Source organism: Varroa jacobsoni, unplaced genomic scaffold (genome assembly GCF_002532875.2).
Source record: "Varroa jacobsoni isolate VJ856 unplaced genomic scaffold, vjacob_1.0 scaffold_596, whole genome shotgun sequence".
Classification (NCBI taxonomy): domain Eukaryota; kingdom Metazoa; phylum Arthropoda; class Arachnida; order Mesostigmata; family Varroidae; genus Varroa; species Varroa jacobsoni.
In genome coordinates this window covers 10,143-37,816 of record NW_019213498.1, presented here as the reverse complement: position 1 = coordinate 37,816, position 27,674 = coordinate 10,143, and the positions used below count along the sequence as shown (strand labels likewise).

Sequence of the window (27,674 nt, the reverse complement as noted above, 5' to 3'; positions counted from 1 at the left end):
CGGTAAACAAGTCGATGTAATACGCACGACTTGAATGCGTTCCATTGCCTATCTGCGGATGGTTGCAAATAAAATCTCGCGGTTGGTTTCGGTTATTTTTGCTGAAAGGATAGTCGATATCATCTTGCCGCATGTGGCGATTTTTGCCTCTGGCGGGCTGCCGTTTCGTAACAAAGAGGTCGACTGCCAGTTTAATCTCATCTTAGGATGGCACTGCCAGACTCTAGATAACAATAATACGGTAGATCACGTTGGCTCCTTTGAATCTGGTTGATTTAGCCATAATCTATTCTTTCCCATATCTTTACTATAGTCAAACATAAGCAGTGTTAGACATGATAAAACGACATCTATTGTAGGAATACTTAGACGATGGCCTTTTTGAGTTATTCTAATAGTAAAGGATTTAGGTAAAGGCTCTGCTTCTCAATTGTGTGCTGAAAGTAGAATTGGACAAACCAAAAAAGTGTTATTTTAATACTAATAAGTTCAGTTAGTACTATATATAAACTGAGAAGAGTGCACAAACACATGAAATAGTTTCCGTCCTCAATGCAGCCGTTGCTTCTTGCTGGGCCGTTCTAAGTGACATTTTAACCAGCATCGAAAGGAAAGAATGCGTTATCTTAAGGTTGTACGATGTCATGTATTAACGTTCTACTGATGTATAAGTGCCTGCTGCCGAATTAGACAGCAGGACAGCTTTCTGCTCAGACACATCAGAGAAATAATTTGTACTGGGACTCGATCTAGCCTATCTCGTACATATGAAATGAAGTATGCGCATAAACCATGAACATGTTGGAAACGTGGCATTCATCTCCAGCTTGGAATGCTCGCGGTACTGGTTAAAGCACGCTTCATCGAATGGGCGACGAAATTATTAATCCGGCCTCGGATATAAACGGATGGGACTGCTTTGAACTTATGAGATTTCGCGATCTTGGTATCAAGCTCGCTTCGCTGCTTTCTGTCCCCCTCTGGGGCATTCTCCCCATCATGTCCATCATCAAGCCTAGTGCCTTTCTATTCTCTATTCTGCCATCCTGCCATTGAGCAAATCAGGAACAGCTTTGTGACTGGGGGCTATCGCAGCCCATAAGCAGCGTCAGCTGGTGCGGGCAGCTCAATTCTCCCGGACGGCTTATTGAAGTCCATGGCCTGTCTCTCACTTACCCAGTCGCTGGCGGTCGTTTCCTTCGCCTCTTCTCTTCGGCCTGTCTGTCTAAGAGTTGTTGGACACTGGAAGTGAACGAACTACGAGCGTCGGCAACCTCGCCCGGTGCCTGACCTCGTTGCAGAACTTTGTAGTGTGCTTCGGCACAAATATTAAGCGCATAGCTTCTTCGGCCAGTTAGTGAGCCAGCAAGGAGCCCCAATGTAGAAGTGCTTGGGGGTGGGATTGGGGGCGGGGGGACGCTCGCTACATTACTCCCAGCTGACTGCCTCGACCAGAACGGCAACTGCTGCTGCTACTGCTGGCTGCAGTGCCCGATCATCGCTTCCCCCGTCCTACCACCTACTTTGCTGTTCTGGTGGCCGAGCGCAGACACTGAGGCACAGCTCAACGTCTCGAGCCCCGTGCAGCTCGCCCTCTCTGCCTCTCTACAACCCCCGAGTAGTGGAACTGCTGTAGCTGGGGCAAGCTGGGAGGTGGCTAGATTCTTAGCACACGAAAAACTTGAGCCAGCAGCTTGCTTATCCCTAGCTGTGTTACCACTGGCAATGTCGAGTGCCTGAGGGCTCGGCCTATCTCTTCTACCAGCGACGTAATGCTTTTCTATCGTTACCGCCAGCCCTGCTACACTACTGCTTACATGAGCCAATTATACAAATTCCACGGAGCATTGCATGTACTCACCACTCGGCTGGCTTCATCGTTTTTTCTCGCTCGTTCTCCTTCTCGCATGCCCGGTCTTGCGTTTCTCCATTCTCGCCGCCCACTCCACCGGCGTGCCGCTGCCGCCGCTGCCGTACTCCCCCAGTTCACTCGACCGCCGCCCAACCAGGCCCAGGCCAACCCAAACCACTTCATCCTGCCCAGCTCAGCAGGCAACCCAGTCGCAATCACCCACCAGCCTCTTACGCAGACAGACAGACGGGACAGAGCACTAGCAGCCGCCTCCACCTTGGTAGAAGCTCCCTCCTGCCAAGGCGATAACAACACCCCTAACCCCCTTTCCCTTGCCCCCAGCAGCACTGCCTGGACGACGACGATGATGACGGCGACCTCTGCTTAGTTGTGCGCTACAGCCGACCTGCGAACAGTCGAAGTCTTGTTTCGTCAAGTTGCAGGGCAGCGCTGCCGCTAGCATACAACGCAGCACATCCTGGTATTCCCCTAGTACTCTTTCTACCTCTTTCGGCAGTTCGAGGCGAGTCTGCGTTGAGCAGCCACTACACGAGAGGCTACTTCAGCAGGGACCAAGTTTCAGCTTCGGGTCGACGAAGGCGCCCCCTGACAGTGCCAAATCGAAACTCATTTATAGTCTCGAAATACTGTAGATGGCTCTCATCAGGCAGGGGTCGATGGTCGGTGTCGTGTATGATCTGTTGTATTCTGCGAGGCGCCAGAGTAGTGGTCAACAGATAAACTATGGAAACAGAGCTGAATACGAGCAAAAAGCGAGAAACCAGCCGATAGCTAATTGATACTGCCCTGATGAGTCGCTTGCGTTGAGCTAATACCACTTGCAATGGCTGGCACCACGTCCTTTGTTCAGATTCGGCCATCTATACATATTAGGGCTAGCTATGGGGTGTAATGTGAAGAGGCGAGTTTCTTTTCAATCTTCCATTCGCTGCTTTTGCTTCGCCACCTTCGCGGGCTCTACGTCCACGATTTCACTCAAATTACTATGATCTGACTACGGAGAGACCCGATTGATATGTTTCTCTTCAGATATCCGTTCTGGTAACGAGCGGCAAAAGACGGAACGGCACAAATGACATAGATGCTTCATAGAAATGAAATCAGGATTTGGTGGGAATGTATAGTCATTCCGAGGAGGGCAAACGAGTAGCATGGTGAACAAAAGAAGCGGGAAAAGATCCGTATGCAAAGACGGACAGATCCGCAAATACATACTGACCTGTACATGCTGTGGTAAGGACAGCGATAGGCCATCAAATGACACGTCAGTACTGGGAAATGTAGACACGTGCCGGGTCCAGCTAGGGTACGAGGCAAAGGAGAGATGAAAGCGGGTAAAAAGGGGTTAAAAAAAAAGCGATGAGAATGAAAGAGAAAGCAGAAGTGCAAGAATTTGCGACCAGCTGTATGTCATGTGGCGTCATACGCGACATGCGAGCCTTGTGGACATCGGCCAGCAATGGACCCTAGGCAATGACCGATAACTATGCAAAGAGTGGTAAGATGGAGGACGCGCAGGCAACGAATCGACCGGTCACCACACCAGTCTTCCCTCCTGACCAACAGATGATAAGCAATAGAGCTAAGGCTACCCAAAGCTAGTTTAACGTACAATGGCGACACACGGGAAGGTTGCACATATCAAGGCGATACAGTAATGTCGGTTGTGGGGCCACATGTGGGGCATGAAGGAACTAAAGGCCAAAAAGGAGGGGTATGTCTAAGATGTCGTCCTACGCTGGCGAAGTACGTGGTTCCTATGACCGGGTAAGCGCCGAATTTGTGAGTACACGAGCGTAGATCGAGCGGTGTCGGATACACCTATCTATAGCAGTCACAGCTTTTTTTTTTCTGCCTTTCTAGCAATATTTTCGCTGTAGAAACCAACACACAAGTAGGCCACATGGCAATTTGCTTTTAGGCTAAATTTGTACGATATATCGTTGCTTAGACAGGTGAATCCCCCTAGTCGCAAGTACAATCATCAGCGTATAATTAAGGTGTACATAGGCCGGGCTTAATTATACACTTCGTCGTAAGTCTTTTATTCCAATAATAATGCATAGAAGCTTTCCTGTAGTTGAATATAGTCAATGCTACTATTGCCGTTAATGTTCATTTTGCATGGGTGCAACGTATGATTAATTGATGCCGTCATATCAAGCCCCATGTACACATGTACACCGCCCTTGAAAAGTGCGAATTTATTTTCGAGCACTAATATCTTCACCCCCTTACCATTCGTGGGGAATATTTAACTGGGAGCCGCAAATGAGGCGAGATTTTTCTAGTTTTTAAAGTAGACTCTCGCTGAGTTTCGCCTATGTCTCTCAATACTATAGCAAAGCTCCCCATAGTCGTTTTGCATATGCACCTGTCCAAATAGTTTTTGTAAACGTCGACGTCCCCTCTGAATGATTTCTGGACAGCCAATGGTCTTTTTAGTATCAAGCACAGAGTTCAAGATGACAATCCCGTACGGCATTGCTCGCGCACAGTAAATGGGACAAGCTCACAAAGTAAGTTGGCTTAATTTAACTGCAGCTTTTCACGAGGCTTCGTAGCTTCTTCTCCAACAATTCTAATTTCTATTGAGGATACGTCACGTTTTTTTGGCCCAAAGACATCAGCCTTCCTTCGACTAACAACGCAATTGTCCATGTTGTTGGGTATCGAAGTGCTCCATCAACATGATGTTTTACCCTATGCATAACTGTAGAAGATGCTAGGACCGCGTAAAACGGCATCCTTTTCTAACACAGACGCACTCCTCACTATCTCTTCGTGATCAGGACCTGTCAGCAAGTCATCTGGGTCTTGCAACATAAAAGTCCCTCAATATTCAAATTAGCCATGCGTCGCTAACAACAAATTGGCTTGTATCTAATGCTATCTAGACATCATAGCTCGGTACGGTCTCTGATAAACAATATTCTCCCAATTGAAACGCTGTGTGTGTGTGTCTGTCTGTCTGTGTGTGTGTGTAAACTTTTACACAAACGATACCTCGGGCATACGCTACCAGATACAATTCTTATTCAGTTGTAGTCACTTCTACCTGCGCGAGTGACCGGTCAACAAAACATACCCTGACTGAAATAGAATTATACGCAAGGCAGTGACAGGTACTAAGAAACTGATTAAGAGTATTTGCTCTTGTACGAACTGGCGCGCGTGTTTGTTATTATATCTGTAACAATTATCTTACGTAAATGTTTCGTCGTTTGGGATGATAAATATGTAGGAAGAACTGATAAGCACCTGCTTGACGATGGCTGACGTAGGGCAATGCATATGGCTGCGATATTTTCTTAGCTGACTTAACGGCCTATCATGAAAAAAAGAATAGTTTTCTATTTGTTGTGATTTCAAATGAAGCCCCTCAGCGGTTTGATTAATCGTCATTGTAGGATCCTTTATAAAATTAAGTTAATTAACTAAGCTAGAAGACCGCTCCTATTCAACTAACAGGGCGTGTTTGTAGTGAAAATATGTTAAGGCGCGATGATGCTGCCAGAAGACATTTAGGAAGGCAAAGATCAATACTACTGTCACGTTTAAAGAAGATGGAAACTAGCTAGACGAGGCTTTCGGCATCAACGACAATTCCTCGCTTTTAGCGGCGGAGCGATACTAGAGGCGAAAATTGCAAACACAGGCCTCCTTAGCCGTACTTCTATCGATTACTACAGGTTCCATTGGTAGTTTAGAGGGTCGGCAATCTGCTGTTAAACGCTGGACATTACAATCGAAAGTATTCCGTCGCAGTGTTTCATCATAGGTTACTTCGTTCGATTTGATATTTCGAGGTCCAGATCATTCAGCAAAAGATTGGAGCTGCTGGTGTTTCATATCAAGTAGTTAAAGGTACCTCGACGAGGTGCACATTACTATTACTACGCCTTCCGACAGGTTCATCGCTTTCACCTGAAGCTATTTAGCTTGCTTAGGCCGTACCTTTCTTATCTCCTCGTTAAAGCGGAACGGCATTTTATAGCTGATATCATTGGCTAATCGGGTCGTTTTCCCACCGGGGTGACGCTGGGGCAATGGCCAAAATGACAAACTGGACGAGTTCGTTTGGCATATACTTGAGTCTGGACCTAACGAATAACGTTTAGCGGGGACACGTTTTAGCCATTAACGCCTCTCGTCGATGTTATGATTATGCTGATTATGGGGGCTGTAAACGAATTGATGGGTCGCCACCATCGCTGCTGCTGCTGCTGTTAAACCGACCTTTCCATTTTCATTTTTCGGCCCCCACCTAAATGCGCCTCCACTACACACCTAAGTTAGGCAAAGTCTCACTGCTTCACAGATCATGCATGAATGCAGGTCGTTCTGAAGGCTAGCGTTTAGCGTTCCTGTTTAAAAATGCATATGTACGACAGTTTGTGCGACGTTTGCCAAGAGGCTAACTTTGTAATGTACGCTTTCTGCATGTACGAGCTCTTTACCTTAACAAAAGGATACTTTCGAATTGTATGTTTCATCTATCACCTGTATGTATCTAAACAAAATCGTTATGCTTCCGCCTCGGAAAAGAAGGACCAAAACGATACGCCGATTACCGCATAAGCGTTTCGAGATCAATGAAGCCGTCTTACTACTAGTGAAAGTGGCGCTGAGAGGTTTAATACAAAGCTGATGACAATTGCGCCTGTCCTGACCCGTTTCAAGTCTTCTAATGTTCTCAACACCTCGTGATGATCAAATCGGCAAAAATGCTTTTTTGCGACAGCACCTGCCTCATTGCCTTTTTCGCTAATTTTGTCTGTGGGCACGTCGGCGCACGTAATGACAGTTGTGTCTGCGTCTATTTCAATAAGTTTGTTTTAACTTACGTGTTAAGCACAGCCGGTCAGTTTTACAGCGGGCACACTCAGCAGTCACGTTCGCTCTGGGTTTACAATAGTCTTGCCAGCACGAAACTGGACTGCAAACGAATCCACGTATAAGCGTCGAGTGAACCGATAAAGGCGTTGAGTAACGCTTGTAGAGGCCTTGCATACGCTTTGGCGAGCAATACTGATGTAAGACTAAAGTTCTTCTTGGCTTCTTCACCATAGAATAGGACCACGTGTGCTTGATGACAATAATTCGAGTACAGTCTAGCTCATTTTTGACACAGTCATGGGCTTAGTGTAGGGACAGAGTAATGGTACCGCACGTCTGTTTTACCTTCATTCAAATTTAATATTTTGACTATAGACAATAATTAACTTTTCGTTGTTGCATACAGCTAAATGCATGCGTGTATACGTTTTTATAGATTTTTATAAATTAGTATATAATAATTCATTCAGCCTAGATGTTCTCAAAGGTCCATATCCGTGAAGCCGTATAGTGTAGGGTACATTGATCAGTCAGGTCTAAGTTCTATTATTTACACGAACATTTGAAAATTGTGATGCGAAATAGCAAATTAAGACAGGCAGTATTCGTAATCAAGAGATGAATTTGGTTTGCAGGGGAATTTTTCTCGAAATAAACGAGGTAAAACGTGCCTTAAATGATACTAAATGTACTAAATAATACTTTAGATTCGACATTTCGCTTTGGCGAGCGTTCAACTGAAGGGTACTTAAGGGCCCAGCCGATTACGATACTACTGTCTACGTAGGTCGGGTGAGTCAATGTTTTTTCTATGTAGATCAGGCTACATATCACATTTAACGTCGTTCTCTCAAATCATTGCATAACCTCTCCGCCATCATCTCTAGTCAGATGGCCACCTAGGATTGTGATCGGAGAGAGGCGCTATCGTAATACAATAGCAGCAGTAATTATTTCATAATGCCAACAGACGCCCACACGCTAATGGATCTCAACCAACCAATAATCCCACAGAGCAACTTGAAGCCAAACGAGTGTAGCGGCCTCGATGACACCCGAAGGCGCTCGTGCCCTTCCTTACCACCAGTGAGACCGCTGGACAGAGATGAAACCCACCCCACGGATCTAGCGAAAGAGCTTCCATTTGGCCTCTCTATGGGTGGTACGTTGGTGTCCGCAGGATGCTAGTCTGTCCACAGGCTTTTTCAGCAACTAGAGGAGACCCCTATCTGTTTCAGCCATCGATCTACCAAGTAGATTACCAACGGCATTGGCGTATTTGGTTAGGAGCGTTAACGGCCGGTTACCTTTTGAATTGTGGCGCCATCTAGACGACTTCTCGCTGTCTCTTCCAGTCGGGCCTTTTTTGAGCACACCTAGGTGGCGCTCAGGTCACCGAATGCATCCTTGTCGTTGCCGGTTGGAATACGCACCGGGTAAAACGGGCCCTAATGCTAAGAGTCGAAAGCGGGGGTAAGCCAGTAGGGCTGCACGGGACGAGGGTAGAGAGGATATAAAACATGCCAACATTGAGCTGAACCAGTTCTTGCAGGGCAAAGCACAAGGCGTATAGTGCAGAGGCCCAGGCTGTGGCCCGCGAGGTCGGTATATGGACTAGGTGGTCGAGAAGACGATGGATGCATTGGGGGGTTTTGTCAGGCGCAGGGATAGAGCCAGGCAAAGCAAAGCACGGTGGGGTGTGCCTCTCCTGGGGCAGAAAACAAGGCAGACAGGCCAGCCGCATCAACGCTGGCGTTGTCGTCGTTGTTGTATAGGGTACAGCCTGCAGAGCAGCGTATGCGAAGTTGGTTGGTTAGTTGCTGAGGGGGCTGTGGCATGCCCTCAAGCCCTTCCCCTAAGAGGAAAGCCACCGAGAGCTCAAGGCATTCGGGAACAAGGCAGAGCCACCGGCAGCCGCTCGGGCTGGCCGAGCGGCCGGCAGACGCTCGGGGCATACGGAGAGAGTCAACGGTGGCGGATGTTGGCGGCGGTGGCGACGGTCGAAGAAGGATTGGGTAGAGAGGAGAGGAAAACTGGCACTGGAAAGAGGTTAGCAGGAGGCCCGAGAGAGGAAAGGAATGGCTATTGGGGCATGAGGGGTTCGCAAGCACGAGGGCTGGGGAAAAAGAGCTGGCCGGGAATTGGGTTGGACTAAAGCAGGGAAGCTGAGAGGAAGAGAACGAGGGTGAGGGGGTCTGCTTGGAGCAGGGAGACCGAGTGAACGATCGACGAAGCAGGGGACGGAGTAAATGAAAGAAAGGAGGCGCGTACAGGACAGGACAGGACAGTGAACGCTTGGGAGCTACGATACCAGCTACCCGCATGTTGTGAACCCAACGAACGAAGTACGACAACGACGACGACGACAACTACGATGACGATGAAACAGGCAAACGCATTCGAGCGGCAGAAGGTCTGGAGGTCCATGCCGCTGAGGCATGCTTTAAAACGCCAGCTACGCCGTTGACGTTCACCGAACACTGACATCCGTTCACCCACCATGCAAGCGAGATGGCAGCAGATAGAACCGCAGGCTTGTACGGAACTGCTAAAATTATTTAGTCGATGTATACTGTTTACTCAACGAGTGGCATCGATATTGACGTCAACAGCGGGGCATCTGTCCAACACGCCAAAAAGAATTAGCTAAACATGAAAGAATTGCTGGTTTGATAGAGACATTTCGGTTTGATGAAAATATTTTTTGAAAAATTAAAATTTCGACGCGATCATACGGCCGCAATAGGCAAGGAGGCCTGTGACATGTTCGAAATAAGAAACGCTTTTAGGTAAAGACTTCTTCTTTAAAGCAGACTTGAGGTTCTCGCCTCAGACTGACTTGCGTCATTCAACAAATACGGCAGTGAGTGACTCGAGGTTTCACATGCCTCTCATATGAGATATGAGTCAGTCTGTTCTGTGCGATTTCTATCAATCAAATGTATAATTCAAAACAGTTAAATCACATAACTACCAGTTTACATAACATTCAAGTGTATCGAAGTTAAAATTAATCGTCTAAGAAATTCCTATTGTGTCAGCAGGCGGTACTCGCAATCAAATAATTGTCTGAAGTTGTAATATTTTATTTAAAAAGAACAAAAGTTGCAGGCTCTATTGAACTTGAGGCATAGTTCCGTTTGTCATATAAGCATAACTTATTTCAGTCGAGCACAAAAGTTGCCTTTGCTGGAGTACATTAGTACTATTATAGAAACTGCCTTAGGACATCCTTCAGGCTTTTTCGCTGTTCTTTAAACTAAACGGCTTTAACACCTAGAACTACCACTACAGCCGAGCCCATTTAGCTCGACCCTTCTGCAAGCTCTGCCGTCATTCCGCTTCCCTGTATGGTAGCCTATCATCTGGTCTGTATAGCTATAGGGCTTAAACACACATACACACACAACGCATGCTATGTGTAGAGTATGCAGTCTATTGCTTAGTTTCAAGGGCCATGACCGTTCTTCCCACTCTGAGGCAAACTTCTCCTTTCTTCTTTGAGATGGAACCCGCTAACCAGCACTTACCATCACAGAAACTACCCTCGTAGCAGTACCCCAGCCTTGTGTCGCAGCTTCCCTGTTCCTTGGTGGCTGACTTCGACGCTGGTGATCGTAGTGGGGTGCACTTGCTCCCACAGGATGAGCCATTGTAGCTGCGGCTATTGCAGTTCCCCTCTTCATTCTCCTCCTTTTTCGCCTTCTACTTTCGTTCTCCCTCCCAATGTCGGTGTCTGGCTGTCCCTCTCCGTCGGTCTGTCTGTGCGTCGTCGTCTCATACCTCCTTCTTCCTGCTTGAGGGGCGGTTGCCGACTCTCTGTTGAACGAGAGAACCAAAGAAGAGCACGATGCCCACTCCAGCTGCTGCTACGCCAGCGACCGGCACCCATCGCCTTCTAGCACCCCCCATAACGCTTCTGAGTGGCTAAGGCTGGTAGTCTGTGCTGCTGTACAAAAGCTAGTGTATGTGTTAGTGTAAGAGGGGAATCGTTCGGTCTGACCGTTCTCGCAGTAGCTGAGTGTTCTTGGCGGCACTGACCACGATGCTTGTAGCACTGAACTGCTGGCGGCGGCTGCCATTCAGCGGTGTGTTTACCCCCGTATGTTCCCCCGGCGCTCTGCACCCCTCCATCACCCCAACATCACCACGACCAACACGGGTGTACCCGACCCAATCACCGTCGCTTCGTCCTGCTCGCGACTGCGCGTATCCCGAAGCTACAATAACATCTCAAACCAGCCAACCCAGTGGAGTTCAAGCGGTAACTATGCTATTCATGCCTCCTGTGTCTATCCCGCGGCACATAGCACCAACATCGACCCGAATTTACATCTGTACTTCTTATATGCTGTGTCTTTCGTCATATCAATCAAGAAACAAACCAAAAACTGTTCTGGTGTTGGAGTTTGAAAGAGAACGCGTTACATCAACGCAAGCAACTTAGACGTAGCTCTAATTTCCAGGGCGTATTCATCTTAACTCTTCATATACTATCAGAGCACATCTCTACATTCAGTAAGCCTCCTTCCCATTAGCCGGCTCCACGCAACGATGTTAAAAGAGAACTGTTCTTCTTATACTGCTCTTGGCTGCGACTACCAGTGCAGTTGCCGCGGCTGCTTTTGCGGCTCGCTACTATCTCTCTGTGCTGCGAGTTGGCAGCGTGTGTCGTTCTATGACTGAGACGAACAAGACGAAGAAGGAAGAGACAAGAACGACGCGGCCCAAGCACACCACAACGACTCGTCCGCCCTCGGGCAACTTCCAAATGGGCTAGATGGACCAGGAAAGGAAAAAGAGGGGGATCTGAGCGAGCGGTGCGCGAGGGCAGGGAAACAGATAGCGACAGCAACACCAACGCTGCCAATGTGTACTGCACCATGGTTGTTGAAGAGTGTTGCAGTCGCTAGCGATCGCCAAATTAGCCAGGGAAAAGAACTTTGTGAGTTCATAACGTTTGTCGTGTCTATCTGCATATCCATAGCCATTCCTACGTGTAAAGTATTTGCTCAACGGTTGAACTAATACAAAGGTTTTAGGAACAAGGAAACAGAAAGACTAGATACATTGTGCGCAACAATGTCTAGGCCATTGTATGAATTTTATTTGATTTTTAAACATGCTCGTGCTTGCATCCACACTCTTACTATTCCATTCCACTTGATTGTATTCTTCTGTCCCAGGGCCATCTAGGCCAACAGTTAATAGCCAAACGGCGCAAAGATGGGAGCTCACGAGGGGCACGCATAAGTCCGTCTATCAATCTATTCATCAAGTCATTATATTACTGTTACTACGTACTATTACAAGTCCTATATACAGCCAATTCTGCAGCGTCAGCCGAAACTGGCCACGGAGTCCGGCGACTCGTTTGGCCTTTCGTTTATTTCGCGAAGTCTTGGTTCTGAAATGCTTAGTTCGCACACGGGCAAGTCGCAAACTCCTCGGGACCGATTCTCCAAATGGCCGACAAACACCGGAGCCCTGATGGATGAAAACTGCACGAACGTGCCTCCCCAGATCATTACTCGGCGTTCAAAAAGGAAAAAACAAGAAAAAAAAGACATACATTGAACATGTCTATTTAGTGAACGGCAATTCCTGCTTGTCTTTCGCTAGCATTTGGCAAACAGCGATATGATCAACGACGACCTTCTTCTTATATTGATTAATAATTGCAAAGCATTATACCTTGTCGTGCGATCAACAAGCGTTTCGAGGGGATCTTCAAAGTGTGCAGGTCAACAAAAAACAAACAAAACTTATTGGTAGTAGGTAGTTGTGTTGTTCTTGCCGCTCATTGGGTGCTTCCATCGCCGCATCTTCTTCTACAATGAGAACATAAGAGGGGTCCGGCAGTCACTAATCAGCTGCTGACGATCAATAGCCGAAGTTGAGGGTCGGACGATAAGAATACGACCGGCCATTTGATAAGCGCGCAGGGCGTAATTGCTAAATGACATTGTTGTTGCTTGGCCACTGGTCAGAACGATTGGCTCCGTTAGACCAAAGTCCCGTATCTTGTACCTGACAAAATCGCCGGAGTGACCGCATCGTTCGTTAGCACTAATGGCCAACAATACCTAGCGAACCGCCACACTAGCCCGCCGTTCGCTCACCCATTTACGTCAACTCGAAAATAGAATATCGGCTAACAGCTACGGCATCGAAGCTAGCGGAAATCATTTAAGTATCATTAACGTACGACAGTACGTAGTGATGGAGGGCGACGCGCCGTCATCAGTGACCTAACCATCATCGTGGAACAGGATCTATTTGACTGTTCAGCAATGGCAGGCAAAGAGCTCGAGCCTGTTTTTCAGCCTCGGAACACTGGTCAGCCTTTAATGCCTAACTCAGAAAATGCTATTTCAGCCCTTAACCGCAACATTCGCTATAGTCGTTACATGAAACGCTTGTTTCCCGAGTGGCACTATAAAAAAATATGGTGTGTTCAATTCGAATTCTGAGGTCGAACAACACCAGTGTTGTCGTTCGCTCGTTAGCTATGATTGAAGAATACAATTAGATCAGATATTACTTCAGCCGTGTATCGGATCGGTCACACGGATCTGACATTTCATTGAGTCGTCTCTGATCGGTGAGAGAAATAGAGCAAAATTGGTTTTATTTGCTGTTTGTCTCTGGTAGGCGCGTGTCTGAGAATGCTACATATACGGTTAAGTTTTCCTTCTATTAACATGAGAGCAAAATGATTGCGACACAATTAGACGGACGCGTTTCATCGTGCCTGGAGATAAATCATCGGTAAATAACGACATATGCAAGAACTGCTGTAGAGAAATAAATATCGTGAGCTTCGAACAGCTAAGCAGACGTACGGAAAATGCCCCGACTAGATAATTTTCTGTCGAAAACGTTAGACGGTTCGGGCGGACTTAATATACTGTTCCTAATGATGTCATAGGAGTATGCAGAAAAAAAAGAGAAATCGGCAACGTTAACTTCATCGTTATCACCGTCAATCGGCCGATTGTCTCAGAACAACCGATGAAATGTGACCGAAAGGATCTTCTCGAAAGACGCGAGACAGCGACTCCCACATTTACTCCGCTTGAGGCATTGGGCCTTAAGCTGGCCACTGCCGTCGAAGTATATAACTACAGCCAAAGAAAACGTGCACATTTCGAACGTGTTCGTTAAACATATAACTCGTATTTTTCTAGACTGTGATAAAGGAATGATGATCAGCGGACAAGATCTTCTTCCCCTTCACCTACTAACAACGGAACAGCCAATCAAGTAGTACTATTGGACAAAAGTAAGAGGTGTGAAATATTGTCACCTTGACTATAACTACTGAATGCTTATTATAAATGACAGAGAGCTAGTATACTCACAACGTCTGGCGTAAGTACTAGAACGCCCGCTGTTATGACGCATGTTGTTTTAGCAAGTAAAGCTTCTATTTGTCGTTCTGCTGAGGATGACTAATCTCGATTCGTTTGATTTCCATGTCGTCCGCAACCAGATGTAAAGATGCCCATTGACTACGGGGCCAACGTCACTCCAACGGAACGGACGGTGTTCACAGACGCCGATCAGCCGATGGTCTCGTTTGCCAGTGTCTTCCTACTTCGTTGCTTATCGAATAGATTACTATAGGATACGTATAGGCATGGGAATTCTGATAGATAATACTAGCGAGCAGGGCGGGGGGTAAGTGTCGACTGATAGACAACATCAATGTACAAAGACAGAATCGAATGAGGGAAATAAGAACGATATGTCTTACTGGCCATAAAAACAATTCAAGCAAAATTTATTATCGTGGTTGTTGTTGTTGTTGTTGTTTGGTGCTCGTCGGTCGCTGTCGTTTGGCCGATAACTGCGTTGTTACACGCTGACGACAAACACGTCACTATATGGTTTGTCGTTTATTAGAATGAAGGTTTTCAGCTCCATTTCGCAGCGCTGATAGGGCACCAGCAGGAGTAGATCAAGTAACGTCAGCGACCGAACGGAGTGAAGTGAAAAATCCGACCGCCGCCATATTTGTCTACGCTAACAGAAGCAACGACTTGAAGTAAGTTTATCGCTCTCCATCGGCTTGTCATCACACCGTCACGCTGCCGCTGCCGCCACTGGTCGAGTTTTTTTTTTTTTTTTCGTTGGATCTAGCTCAATTTTGCACGGCTACGTTCTCAATCGTTCGACGTCGCTTCTCATCAGAAGTGTAGAGGGCTGCAGGCGACAGAGCATTAACTACGCCGGCCGCTTCTTGCCACTCAGTTGCTAATACGTACTTAGGCCCAGTCGCTGAGGTATTCACCAACGACGGAGAATAAAGGGAGGGCAGAAGAATAAAGGCGGCAGTTGTCACAGCCGCACACAACAGATTAACAACAACAACAACAACACTATTAACAAACCAACAATGTGATTGTGCTATTTTCCTTGCTATCGCTATAATCGTTGTTATCGGCTTTATCGTTATTGTTATCGGTGTCGTTGTTGTTTGTCTATTTAACAATAGCAATCCTACAACGGGCGGTGCTGTACCGTTGCATTATCGCCGCTTTTATCGCTTTCGGCTTACCCACAAAGGCGTCATGATAATAAAACACTAAACTAAAAACGGACCAGAAGAACTAGCGAAACATAGGGAGGAGCGCAGGTCCTGGAAAGGCTCTATTTACTTAATAATAATAGTCAGTTTCTAACTAAATTCTATGTCAAATACATCTTAACTTGACAGATTTTGATGAGGTTTGTAAACAGCTTAAAGGCGCGATCAAAATACATAGTCTTTGCAATCCATCAATCATAGACGCGTTATCGCTAGGTGCTGGAAGACGATCTGGAAAAATCATTTTACAGTAAACTCATTCTGATAGTTGACTATCGAGGCCGATGTCAAACAACTGGATTCAAAATTGCCGCCAAGATCTAGACGTCGAAGCGGGCCCAATGATTATCGTATTATGGTAAACGCACTGTTACGGAGGCGTGAAGCTGACGACAAACTTGGGTTAGTCCAATAACGGCTTTCGTTTCTTGTCAGCTATAGAGCGCTGGATTAGGCCGGCTCTTATGAGCAACAGACATCACGCAAGGATTACGTGAGCCGACGTGGTCAGAGAGATTGCCAGCTCGTATTTATCAGTGCGGCTACTTTGCGATTTCATGGAACAATTACGTAGATTTTATACCGTAATGCTACAGTTAGTCGGTGGCGTAGCAAAGCGCTTCTGTTCAACTGATTCGATCGAAAAGTTCAGTAAAGGGTACCTCGATCAATCCGTATGTTACGCAGTAAGTTACGAATAGACCGTGAGTGCTTGTGCGCTAAAGGTGCGCATGTCCTACTATCCGGTAACATGCGTAGTTGCGTAGTTCTGGTCATCGAATCGTTTAGCTATCTTACTTAAGAAGCCTAATAAGGCCATTTTTTTGGCAAAAATTGGCACCTGCAATAACAACGAACACAATAGTAATAATATCGTTAAGAGACAAGAACGATTCAGGATTTATGCAATGCTCCGATCTACTGATAAGGAGTTCAACGATTCTGTCTATGTGGCAAAGAAAACACCCCAAACAGCGGGGTCACACGACTTGTTATAATGCCCCAATAGGTGAAGTGGAAATGGCCGGATTCCTTCAAGCTGGACTAGAAGATCAGTAAGACGGACTGGATTAAGCTACAGAATTGACGAACGTATAGGCGAAGCAATCGAGTGACAAAAGCTCTATTATTTACTTCAAAGTTTACTATAGATGTGCGTATTTCTATGCTTCCCCTATTGATCACTCACCGAATTATGTCATATCTTCCCCGTTCTTCAGACTGAGGAAAATTCGATTTGTCTCACGATGGGCAAATAGTTTTGCGGTAGTGATTCTCACGTAGTAAAATTTACGATGCTGGTAATTGATCTACGGCAATAACTTGAAGGTGAGTGATTTGAAATTGGATTAGCGTCTATTACGAATGTGCTAGTAGACCATAATTATACGAACGTAAAAGACGCCAGCTAGGCGTCAGGTCGTACGATGCGCTCCGCACGAAAGAAGCACACGGAAAAAACATGTACAGCACCGGCTATACGAAATAAAACGTTACGCTTGACGCTGCCTCCGCGGTTAGTTCATAACCACGACAGAGATCATTGCTATCTGGTGTTAACCTGTTACACAGCCCCAAGCTATTCTGGTACGCATAGAAGGAGGAAAGCGGCATCGCGATACGGCCGTTGTCTCGAAATGCACAAAAAAGAACTCGACCCTTCCACTGATAAAAGCTCCATTGAAATAACGGACGGATCACTAAAGTATAATGGTTTTTTTTTCTTCAACAGCACCAAGAATCATCTCTATGTTTGTACGTAGTATCTAGAGTGAAGCTGTTGATTGTTGTTTGGTAACGATGGTCAAAAGGTAATAATTTCTTTTCTATTGATAGCGTTACTTATCAACGATAGAGCCGCAAAAATGTTTCATAGATTCTCCCACGACCTTATATCATGTAGCTAATAGCTTTTCCATGTGTTTAAATCGTGCGTGGAAATCGATTTGGATAATTAAGCCTGAAATGATCCAGATTTTGAAACGTGTCCCACTTCCAACTGTTATTTCTAGGTTTAAAGTTACGATCAAACGTTGCTGGTGATTTACAGTAATAAGAACTCTGCTTTCTTTTTTTGCCCTACGCTGAAATTCCTCTCCGCAACAATAATTACCTCAAAATAAACTTCTATTTTCACCAATTTGTTTTCACTACTACAACCGTTATGTTTCGACTTGCGTTGTTTTGGAGGTAGAAACAAAGCGGTATTTACAAAGAATGTGTTTGTCAACGCAACGAACCATTCGGGTAAGATCTGAACAAATAGTCTGCGCTCGGATGGGATAAACAGTTCCTTTTGTAAGTAACACCTCACTTGCGATTTCGGTAAAAAAAGAAAAGAAAGGATAATGTACAAAATAACTATCTACCTTGAAAGCCGCTGCAATCCGCTAGTGATGATAATAACTTGTATATGCGTATGCTCGAGAAGCCATATTTGATAGAATCCAGAGACTGATCACAGTTGGATATTAATTTTATTTGTGAAACGCAAATCAGCGCAAATAACAGGCATATTTCGCTTCAGCCAGCCCCGTCGACACAAAGAAACAGATCTATCAGGCTACCACCAGACTCATGGCCTTTTGTGTTGGCATTCGCGAATTCTCCCACACGATCCTAGAGTAGCCAATACTCTCCAATTCGCTCCTCGATAGAGGAGCGTCTTGTCCCCCACAAATGGCTTGCCACATATTGCTACCGATCTCATTTCACATGATCGCAGTCCCCCTGGTTTGTTCATATAATCACCATATTTATTTCCCTCTTGAAGTAGCAACCCAGTGGAGATTGTGGGTGAGTTTTACAATCCTGTTTGGCAACAGTTTTCCGCTAGAACGCGGGCATGGGGACGTGGACAATGGCAACGCCGAGCTGACAACGTATGATGGTGGACTTGAAAACCAGGGATGGCCAGGATAGTGCAGAACAAGAGTCAGAAGCCGGTACGGGTCACTACGGTGGCACTGATTCGCTGGCTCGCTCGCCCGCTCACCGCTTACTCTCGATCGCGCCAGCCGTATAGATAGATCTGGATGCCCCTGCCAGTTCCAGCCAATAGGTTACCGGCATGACTATTGCACCCTTGCGGTTTTCTTATCGTTATTATTACCTGCATTATAATGTCTACGTCGTATCAGCATTATAGACGCGATGGCCGCAATGACGTCATCTTCAGACGATTAAAATAGAAGTCTCAAAGTAAGGCTCAGGCACGCCAATAACTGATACAAAGTAGGACAGGCGTTTCAAATCGAAAAAAACTCCCGATATGAATGCTGCATTGTAGTCATATGGATATTTTTGTACAACGCGTAAATTTTGTAATAATATATATTTTTTTTTAGCAGAATATGGCAAAACGTAGGGAGACGACGGTTCACGGTAGCCGCTATTACTATTTTCTCAATAATTACCCTGTGGCATTTTTCGGCAGTTGTTAACCAAGTGCGTAGTTAGAAGACGTACACGGATCGCAACGGCTAATAAATTTAATATTCAAAATACCAAATGTTTAGATAAGGCCACCTACAGGAACCGCAAGTTTGGTAGAAGAAGGTATATTGCATGGATAGTAAAATAGGTATTATATGTGGATCAGCCATCTTCGATGTAGGGAAGTAGGCCCTCCCTTCGAAGATCAATAGATAATCCTAGCTGTGGACCTATTCTACTGGCCAACTAGTCACTCGCTTGCGCACTATCGTCCCCGCGGTATATATATTATACCACACTACTTTGGGCGTAGCCTGGTCGTCGGCAAGTACTTGTGGACACATGCGGAAGCTGAGCACACACATAACAGCTATAGCTTTTCGTCCGTGTCATCTAACGATGGGGGAGTCCTTGCGCCAAATCGTATTGCCTCATTTCCCAACTCCCTCCTGTAACACCCATCATCGATGGCACTGACAAGCGAGCGCCTCATGCCATCCTATGTTACCCCTAGACTGCCCTCATCTCTTACCCTCCGACTGATCAGTTGTTATTGTTGCTTCGTCGTCTTCATCCTGTTTTGTTCGTTTTTTTTATTCATTTATCCTTCTGACGGTGGAATTAATAGATTTTTGGAACGGACATGGCTGTGTCCGAATCGCATTTTCGGCCGAGCATCTCCTCAGCAGGGGGAGTTGACCCTTGCAGGAGAGGATGTTTTAATGGAACACGACGCGAGTTCGAACAATGAATTCATTCATTCAATTTGTAGTTTGAGACATGAAACGACTCGTCGTTCGTACGTGCCTTGTTAAGAAGCACTGGGGTCTGTGTCACCAACGTCAAAAAATCAATAGCTCAATCACCGTATACACTATAATAGATATTTGGCTAAGCCGCTACCGAACTGACCATTTATAACTAGAAGTAATCTGGCATATTCACAATGTTTTCAACTCGGAATCACAGGGCAGCGGTGGAAACCAATTTACCCACCATCATGGGTTGAGTGAGTGATAAATGCGGATGTAACACTGTATGACCTCAAGCCGCGATACGTCGAGAGAGAGTTGAAAGGATAGGTCCGAAGGAGGAGACAGCATACAGCAAGAAGGCTGAGTTCAAGCACATATTTACTGCTTAGTTAATTAAATTAATGCAACATTATATAACAAACACACAAGGAACGATTAATTTTATGAACGGAAACAGCTAACTTCTACAAATGAGCCGGTCAAGGAGATTTAGCCTCAACTTCTGGATAGGCGTAAACATTCGAATCAAGCTGGAAAAAGGAAAATAAACATGAAGAGAAAAAGAAAACCAGTGAACAGTCGCCCTGAAAGGACATCAAAAACATCAAGGAAAAAGAGAAATAACATGGCAAATCGTATGTAGGAATCGCTACTGACGTGAAGGTAGTCAGCAAGGAAAGCTCGTCGACCTAAATTGAGATGGATCCTTCTATTTTCTCTAGCACTGCTACTGCCGCCGACTACCGCTCCTAATTTCATCGACAGTGAACTCGACCTGTGCGACATGTCACTCACAATAGGGTGCCTACGGAACGCCATAGGCACTCCGTTGTGAGTAGCTTCAGAGTAGAAAGGCCACACAGCCACAGCATAGTCGAGCACGAAAGACCGGAGAAGCGACCTGGAAGACGACAGGCAACCTATGAAAAGGTCACACCCGCGGGAATTCAAACTGTCTATTTGTGTACACTTTGTCCAACACTGCGCCACACAACACGTTAGCACAATATCTGGATGACAGTTACTAACCAATTTATTCTTCAACCAAATATAGTGCAGGAAGGAATATCTATGCTGAGACGGTTAACACAGATAAAATGAGGACGTGTTTTGTCACCTGACGCAGACCGCCGTTTTGATGGCAGAGGGTAAAAATGAAGGTTAAAAGAAAAACAGATTATCAAGCCAGTAATGGTAAGGATCTATAATGACAATCATAATAATAATAATAATAAAAAAAAGAAAAATGATGTGTACGTGCAACGGACCACGAGTACAAAGTGAAGAAAATTTAGAAGATCAATATCAATCAATTTCGACCTGTATGGGTACAGGCTTTGTTGATAAGCACGTTTTCGAGTCCGCCAAGTTTTACTCTTACTTAATATTACCGCTGGCTCTAACTATTACTCAGAGTCACTTTCTTCTTAGGTCATACCTGCGAGAGGTAATTCAATTCTCTAGGCCTTCTCAAAGGGTTTCTTTTGCGATTTGGTTTGATTCGTAGGTTATGTGTTCGCCTTGTTTAATCCGAGATTTAATTCCGAGTGATGAGTTACTAATAAACATAAGGCTTGAATGATCGGTTGTATGATGAACACAATGATGAGGGGACCACATGTGTTTTTTACTAGATCTCAGCAACGACCAGGCAGACGTTATTCTCTGTAGACGTGAGGGCGGTCAATAGTCAGTCGCCCCAAACAGTTGTCCCGTCTAGCCGTGCCTATTGCCAAAAGAGGGCCTCTTCGTCCTGAATAGGCTATTGGCAGTGGGCAGAAGGGTGTGAAAGGGAGAAAGGGTATCTACTTAGAGTACTGCGGACCACATCGATGGATAATCATACAACTATTATACATATCTACGCCTATATATATATATATATGCAACTGTGGAAGAGGGTGGAACGTATATAAACATAGACCGTAAAGTTGTGAGGATCAGCTGTTGTAACTATTGAGGAAGCTGATTCATTACACGGATGCACCAAGAGCTATCGAAAAGCCCACCTTCTAGTAATTCGCTCGCCAGTGCACGAACGGCATCGCAAAGGTGTCGGACATCTGATAGAATGACTCTATGTTTTAAGTTTTACATCCGGTATCGCCGTTAGCCATTCCATCAGACAGATGGAATGACTCAGACGACGAATACAGATGCGGGATACACACAGACACACACACATATATATATGTATATATATATATATATATATATATATAGCAGCTGGGTTGTGATTGTGACCCAGCTTAAACAGTGGATTACTATACTGTCCAATGATAACAACATCCTGGTAAGTAAAGCTTTCGAAGTACGGAATCAATAATAAACTTGCATGTAGCATATAAATGTTTTCTTCGCATAGACTTAGAGGCTCTTTTCTTAGTATATTATAGATTTAGCCTTCTATATAGAGAGTTTTAAATGAAGTTTCGCCAAATTAAAGCTTAATGATTTAATGTAAAGACGATACCAACATAACGCGAGTGTTATAAAGATCGACTAGAAATCGCTAAAAACATGCTCAGTGATCCTCACACCCCAAGATCTCCAATCTACCCCTATCCTTGAAGCTGTTACTGCTCAACGATATCTCTACATATAAAAATCTCGTCGCTCTTATAGTTGACCGCTAAAATGGCTCACAGCAACTTCGTCGACAAACTATTGGTGCTGGCTGGCACACTTTGGCTGGCCCAGTTGAGCGTTCTCCCGTGACGTTGCGACGCTTTTTTGCTGATTAATTTCAGAGAAAAGCGAGATACCGACAAAGGCTCCATATTTCGAATGTTACCGGCGCTTATTACAGACAGCTGCTGCAAATGAACTACAGTTGACCACGTCATTGGTACCCACCGTGGATTGGCCAGACCACAAAGTCAGTAAATGTATGTACACGACGACAACAACAACAACAACATCATAAACATAGAATACGGGTGTGCTTTTTTGTGCCCGCAGTGTTGCAGAAACCGAACGCTGTCTGAGTCCGTATTTTTATGCGACGCGTCTAGCGCAATGACCTAGCTTAAGTTGCCTAAACAACATTCGAAGGATTAAAAGCAGTAGGACGTACAGGTCGACAAACCTACGCTGTTGTTTCAGCAATACGACGCAGGTCGTTGCTACAGCCTATCTCAGTCAATTCAATTTTGTAATCGAATTAGTATAGCTATGGTTACAAATCGTTGGAAGACATGACACAATAGAAGCAACACTCCCTTTCTCCCGTGACGCCTTCTTCGAAGCAGTCTGACAATTAGTCTGCCGCTGTGCCTTCGCTTTCACTACTATAACTGCCTGAGTCATCTTTCAAATAAGCGAGCACGTTTCGTTAATAATATCGAACCTCTTTGACCTCATTCGCAGCTCGTTCAGCGTCATTTATATTCCAATTTCGATTCGTTGCTACCATCAAGCCACGGACGCCAGAAGCCCCCAATCGGCAACGCTGATTGTCGCTGCTTCTACGATAAGCATGGTCAGCAACGCTCCACCGTCATCGTTGCAATCAACAGCGTTGTGGCTGAAAATACCATCGACAGACACGCGGAGCATCGACCGAACGATTAGAGTTTGGTTCGATCTGATCTGCAACCCAGTCCGCCTGTCGGAGTGTGGCCGTGTGTCTGTGTTTGCGCGTCGTGTATCGAGCGGTCTGGTTCGGTCCGTCGGTCTGTCTCCGTATTAGACGACTGCGAATGGCACGAGGCAAGACGGACGGAAATCGCGCCTCGAACCAAACTAGCGATTGAAGCTGCGCCATTGACTTCAGCAGCAGAAGCAGCAATAAACATTGCCGTTCGGCGCAACCCCGCGTGCTCAGGCATACCCCATCAACCAATCGGTGAGTGATAATGATGAAACTGGTGGGAGTGCTGCCACTGCCGCCACCGCTACCGCTGCCGCCGCCGCCGCCGCCGCCGCCGCCGACGACGATGTTCTTCCGACGTCGAAGAACAGATGCAGATACCCAAGAGTCAGTCAATCTATCAGACACGATTTATTGAACATATGCTATTGATATATTCATATAAATGCTAGAAACTACTACTTTAAACAACGATAGCGAAATGATAGATATGCGTAGATCTAAAAACTGCAACGGAGCATTATTGGAATCGAGACGCACACACGAACCGACGTGGTTCAAAGAGAAGCAGAACGTTTTTTGCTTACGTTCATGTCACTCAACCGAACAGTCATCCTAGGAATACCTAGAGCCCCTTAAGTTATTCATTTATCGTTTCATATTTAAATTTCAGACTAAACCTTATGTTAGGGGTATACCTAACCATGTATATGGGGTATGTTAGTTACATAAACGTAAAGTAGAGGGCGGTCATAAGATGTTTAATGGTCGAAGAAGCATACTACACTGAATATGCGCCATTTTTATCCATGGCCTTCTCCCAGCTGTAATTCTGTCACGCGGTTTTTTGTAAAAAATTGGCACAAGTGATCTTTGTATCTCTCTGTTAAAACCAAATAAACACCATTAAAGGGCTTTGCAAAGATCGCAGCGGATGGTCGTCTGATGGTGGAAACTCTGCGCTATACGGCGAACGCAATACAATTTTCCATCTAAGTTCTCTTAATTTTTGCCCGACAGTCAAAGATGTATGTGGCCTAGCGTCGTATTGGTAGCAGACAAGGCCTTTTCTGTTCGCTGATTCCGGTGAATTCTTTCAATGGCTTCTCGTAGTAGTCTTCTTAGTTGTTGACAGTAAAGATCCGAATCAATTGTCCCTCCGGACCGCGGCAACAGCAGCTCATAATGCAAGACCCTTTTCCAATTCCAGCGAACAAATAGCACCATCTTCTTTAGCGTCAGTCCTAGCTTCACCATAGAATGTGAGGCATCTTCTTCCGTCATATTTCTGCCGTATCGCAATCTACTCTTAACCACCCGCTATCACCCGTCATAGAAATAGCTTGATTTTTACGATCGAGTAAATTCGTTCCTGTCGGTTTTGTTGGGCAGGCAAACGTCAATCTCTTTCATTTGTTTAAACTTCACTTTTCGATGGTGGCCCCTCCCGTGTCAGCCTACCAAATTTCCGCAATGATCTATTCGAATTCGTTTTCATAATCGGTTTACTAAAAAACTGAGCAAATTTCACATTTTTAGAAAGAAAGCGATAGAACTATATTTAGACTGTTTTTTTTTCTTCTTTTTTTTTTTTTTTGTTATAATTTGACTGTAAATCAACCGCATATATTTGTCACGAACCTGGAAGGCATTAATGCCTTTACCGTAATAAAGTAGAAATTTTTCCCAACTTTTCCCTATCTTAACTCTGACTGAAGTCACTCTTAACGATTTCCGCAAACCCCCTATTGTCATATCGCAGCTTCGATACGGGCAGAGAGTGATTCGTTACTTTAAAGCTATCGAGCTAGGAAAACTATCAACACCTTTCCGTATGTTTCGCTCTACATATCAGTTACAATTAATGTTGTATTCTTTGACCGTTTTCATCTAAACAACGGCGAACACTAGTTTTATTGGGTAAACGCATTGAAGCATTTTATTTTTATGGTCGTATCGTTGTTATTCCGTCGTCGGTGGCAATTCCGCAAGTGGCTTGGCCTCCGCTTAAATCAGCCACCCACCCACATCTCCTGATATCCCTAACCAGCCCCCTCCTTCTCTCTCTGTTTGTCCGTCCGCACGTATCAAGAACTTCCGCGGCGATCGCTGCTATTGCTATTACGTCAACGGTGCTGGTTGTAGTCGTAGTAGCTGCAGCAGCAGCAGCTTTACTACTACGAACGTAACTGCGCCGCGTGCATTGAGAACCGGCGTTTGTGTGCGGCCAACGCTTTGAACGAGCGCGTAACCTGATCATCTCCGGGCACCCTTTCGTTGGCCGCTCTTTGCCCTATGCCACTCTATGCTTACGTGTGTTGATGCTGCTGTTAGATGACAAGAGATCCATCGAGCGACGGGTCGCCAGCCGACCCAGCTCGGTGACAGTATCGCTGGTGTGCAGCTGGGCGACAAGCACTCGCCACTCGCGGAATAAGACCATTGCCAGCGTCATTTTTTTCCTATCGCTCCTTCTCTTCCTGTCTGCTTTTGCTGTTCACCTCGTATCGCGCTGCCTCGTGACATCCATCACAGTTTACCCGTAAAGCTCAAAGCTCTTCGCTTCTAGTTGGCCATCGGATGAACGTAACCTCATGGCCGTTCGGCCGTCGTCGTAAAAATACAATAACCGACCATAAAACAAGCCACTCTAACTAACCACTGTGTGCCAGCGAAGTCTTTTACATAATTTCTAGCCGTTCATCTTTTCAAGTTAGTGGGACAGCAGAACGTCGGGTTTGACGAAGCGCCTTGTGACCCCTAGCGTAACAGTAGTTTCAGTATTTCCTCGAGCATCGCAAGTCTAACGTAGAACCTTTCCAGGTTACTGTATACAAACTAAACATAAAGCTTCAATTACAAATCCTGTGAGAAGTCAGGAAACGATTTGTTCGATGAGACGATCCTGTAGACTAGACGCAGCCCGCCTAGACACTTGGTATTTTAAAGAGAAAAGAGATCAAATAATCGTCATTGGCTCTGCAGCTCCCTCAAGCAGTCCTTATCTAAGGACGCCTAATCTTCTCTGCACATAGCCAATAATCTTCTTTAATAATTTGCAATAGTAAGTATTATGCCGTTTAGTAACCGTCAACGAAGCCACTGCCCCAGTCGATTCTATTTGTGACCCTCACTTTGTTGACAAGTCGACGTGTTTAAGACCTTATCTCCTTTTGTCGTGCGAGATCCGACACGAGCAACTGATGATTACAGGTTGTACATAACCTTATTACGTTTTACCAGTTAGCTTATGTTAGCGATTCGTGTCGTCCCGGAGCTACGGATTCTGAGACGTTCTTTGACTGAATTATATGCAAATCTTGGGTTTATCTAGTACCACATAAATGTGCATTTACGATGCGTAAGCATGTTAACGAGAAGAATCTTAAGGTTAAAGTTACATACATGCGCATTTTTATCGAGAAGAACAACTAGCATTAAGATTAGCAAAGCATTATTTTATTTGTTACAGTATGTCACACAGACCAGGTAGAAATAAGTGTTCGTTCAATTCCACCACTGATTCTGGCCTGACCTCTGCTAAACGTGGCGTCTGTCGCTGCCAGGCTATCAAGTCTTTGTTAGCGGCCTAACCTTTGACTCTCTGAGTAGTTGACTTGTTTGCTGCTGCCGTCTTTGTTCACAGAAAAGCCTGACCCTCGTTCGTAGTCGTAGCCTGTTTTTCTGTCTGTCTGTTTGACAGTCAGGCCTCTTGCCTGCCTGCCTGCCTGCCTGCCTAGCGCTGTGTCTGCTCACCCTCGATTGCCTGCGGCCGTCTTCTTCGGCTGACTCTCGTCTAGCCTGGACCCATCATGTGAGCTGAACGACCGTAACGGAGTAAAGAAGGAACCTAGATCCCCTCGTCGTCGTCGCCACCGCCGCCGCCGTCTTCTTCTTCTTCTTTTTCGCCTACGTCTTTTGCTGCACCGCCTCCTGGATAAAGGTTTTACAATTCTCGGCATGCGACCAACGAAGCGACGAGCAAACAGCGAAGGCTGCACAGCGCAGCGGTGGATAGTGGTGATGGTTGACGCGGGGATCCGAACAGCCTCGTCGACCTGTTAAACTCTGCATTGTGCTGAAATGCTCTGAACGTATATGACTTCCTTGCTGAGAGGCTGGTATGAGTTCCGAAACTCGCAACGGCGACGACGATGACGGGGGCGGAGGCGATAGCGGCAGCGTCGTCGTCATCATCGTCGGTCTTATAGAACGAAGGGCTCATAGAGCAGGGGGGTTGACTGCCAGGAGACTGCTTGTGAATACAGATGGTGACTGCGAGATACAGGAAGTTGAGGATATCAGAAAACGACGAGGTCGATTTTGCTGCTCGGCCGACGACCCCACAGATTCCTCCTCGCCTCCTGTCTGAATGCGAAACGCTAACACGAGGTGGATTCGCTAAGGGCGGAAAATTTTCCCGCTACGCTCCTCGTTTTTCTCCCGAGGCTTGTCAACACACACAGATACAAACGCATCTTCACGTTGGCACACGGACGTGTGAAATTTTGCCGTGAGCTTATCGTACCGCGCGAAACGCCATACGGAGACCTACTGCGTAACGATCTGCTTTAGAACACCCTAAGC

General features: G+C 45.7%; 1 long non-coding RNA gene across 1 annotated transcript in view; it reads left to right on the top strand.

Moving 5' to 3' along the window:
* Positions 1 to 17,648, top strand: part of LOC147753282 (uncharacterized) — a 38,772-nt gene extending 21,124 nt beyond the window's left edge. The window contains exon 2 of the long non-coding RNA XR_015311668.1: positions 14,208 to 17,648. This is a non-coding gene — a long non-coding RNA (uncharacterized LOC147753282). The remainder of the gene's footprint in view (positions 1 to 14,207) is intronic.
* The last annotated feature ends 10,026 nt before the right edge of the window (positions 17,649 to 27,674 follow it).